The 2,719-nt window shown below is 40.5% G+C and overlaps 1 protein-coding gene across 1 annotated transcript in view; it reads left to right on the forward strand.

Moving 5' to 3' along the window:
• The window catches only part of LOC118332980 (cingulin-like protein 1), a 62,235-nt gene that overhangs the window by 22,346 nt on the left and 37,170 nt on the right, over positions 1-2,719 (forward strand). The window lies entirely within an intron of this gene.

The following is a 2,719-nucleotide window of genomic DNA, read 5'->3' on the forward strand; positions in this document are numbered from 1 at the left end:
TGAGCTGATGTGATAAAAACTGATCAAAGCTGATGCTGCACTCTCGATCATCTGTGTGTCCATACAGGGGGTGAGGGAAAAGTCTTCACTCAGCAGAGTTACAGCCTACTGTATCACTCTCTCTCCACACAAACCAACAGTGACCTGTTAAAGGTGCAGTCAGCGTTTCTAATCCAAATTTAGCTAATATCTCATCCGTTTGTGTGTTCGCTGAAAAGTAATCAGGTGTTTGTACACAGTCTCTGTAAACTGTAAATGGGAAAACAAACAAAAGATTCTCTTACTGCATTGCCTATCTCTCGTTCGTTTAGTGTTTATCTGTAATACAAGAACATGTGTGACCAGACAAGCTGCCATTGTTTCCTGCTACGGACAAGTCACAACTGTGCAGCCAACTCGCAGTACGTGACCACCTCTGGCTCTGAAAACCGCCATGGCAACAGCTATAATGCCAAACTCGAGGCTTCAAAATAGTACTTATCAGCCATTATCCTGAGCAACCCAAACATCAGAACTTAAAACAACCCATTAAAAAACCAGTGTGACATCACAGATGGTACGGCCATCTTTTTTGTCAGTTTGAAATTCTATTGTGGACATCAGGCTGGCTGGTGAAACAGTAAAAGTGTCTAAAAAAAGTTAGCCGCTGAAGTCCTTTTTATACAGACTGTGAGAAAGTCCCGGTGGATTTTTCTGATTTTGTTACCACTTGTGCTGTGTTGTCAGTAAACGTTCAGATGGTAGTAGGTGGCTGCTGCCTCACCCTGTTCGCTCGTACTCTCTGTGCTCCTGCCATGACGAGCAGTTTGGCAGAACAACACTTCAACTGGTCTCACTTCTGTCAGACAAGACAAGCTGAAACACATCTTAGGATTCAAGGTGTGCCAGCGTGCAACACACACACATACACACTATTCTGATGATATTCCAGGAAATCTCCTAATTTCCCAGTAACATAGGTTCTCACCGCCAAGACTGATCGACTCCTGTCACAACGCAAATCAAAGGCTTAATGAGAGGAGATGAGTAGCTCTTTTAATAAAAAAAGTGGTACATGTCTACATCATGTTGCCCTACCCACTTCTCATATCCACTTGGCTTACTGGAAGAAGACGTCACCCTGCTTTCATTTTACAGGGGTTTTCCTTGGCTTTGAGGGAGGCTTATGTGGGAATGTCAGCACCAAGACAGGGATGGGTTTTGTTCCTGAGAAGAGGATAGAGCTACTCCCCTGCAACGTTTAGGAACGCAGATAAGGAGAATCTTTTTTTTTTTTTCTGAGTGGACCTTAACAAGCTGCAGGAATCAAGCAGCTTTCACGCCAAGAACTTCTGGAAGAAAACTCTACTTGAGTTCAGTTTCTTTGTCGAGGTGATAATGGCGCCTTTTAAACTAGTCTAACACAAAATAGTCTTCTGACAAGAGAGCCGTGCTGCTGTTTGTTAGTAGGAAGTGAGAACCTAATCCCAACCAAGCAGTAAAGACTCAGTAGTCTTTGGTACCAAACTTTTCTCCAAGCGAGGTAGAGTGTAGGATGAAGAGCACTGTGTAAGCGAAACAGCTAACTTGGTTTACAGTCAGTATAGTTACTTTGGTTTTTTATACTCTTTCTTTGATAGTTTACAATAATTACTTCCCAAGAAATCAAATAAAATGAACATTTTGAAAATCATCCCTCCATTAAATTGTTATTGAAGCTTACAGACAGGAATGTTTGGGGGTGGGTTTGCCTTGATTGACAGATCAGAACGACATAAAGAATCTAGTCAATTTTCAAAACAAAATACCCCGTGCAGACTTCTGATAGTAAAAACAGACCAAAAAAAAGAAAATTTAAAGGAAAAATTACAAAAGCAACATAATATAAGCAAATAAACAAAATCAAGCAGGCAAAATGCTCTGTTTATGAAACACTCCTGTTGGGGTATGAAGACTGGGGTATGTGCGGAGGAAGACAACTAGTCTGAAAATGAAAAAACAATCTCTAAGTGTGAAGTTAGAAAGAAGTGACATTGATATCTTACCTGTGGGGTTTACTATCTCATAGCTCATCATACCTATAGCTTCACCCAACATTCAGTGTGTAACATTTAGGGGGATCTATGGGCAGAAATCGAATATCATATTGATAGGTCTGTTTTCATTAGTGAATAATCACCTGAATAAAGGAATCGTTGTGTTTTTGTTACCTTTAGAATGAGCCATTTTTGTCTACAGACACCGCAGGTCATCTTCCATGGATTCTGCCATTTGTGATGTCACAAATCATGCTGGTAGGCCTGCATGATTAAAATCAGATTTTGAGTGAGCACAGAGAAACTTTCCACTTTCAGCAGATGAATCTGAAAACATCCGTCTAGTGTCACAGACAGCATTCAAACAGCACACTGTAGGGACAAGAAGAAACACTGATTAATGACTGGAGGGGAGCTTTAAGCTCTGTTTCATTTGCAACATGAACTCAATACAAACAGTCGATATAGAGAAATGAAACAGTAAACACTTAAACTCCTCTTTCATTATGGCTGACATTCCTTTCATGTTTATTTTCCTGCTTTCTCAAAAACTATTTTATAAATACACATTGTGGTTTTATTACTGGAAGCGTCCAGAGCCGCAGGGTGGGTCATATGGGTTTTCCTTTAACACAAGCACTTGAACTTTGACCTTCCAGCCTGTGGAGTGGGAAACACCCAAGTGAAAAACAGTGAAAAAAAAA

Source organism: Morone saxatilis, unplaced genomic scaffold (assembly GCF_004916995.1).
Source record: "Morone saxatilis isolate NCDOM2014 unplaced genomic scaffold, NCSU_SB_2.0 Contig21, whole genome shotgun sequence".
Taxonomy (NCBI): Eukaryota; Metazoa; Chordata; class Actinopteri; family Moronidae; genus Morone; species Morone saxatilis.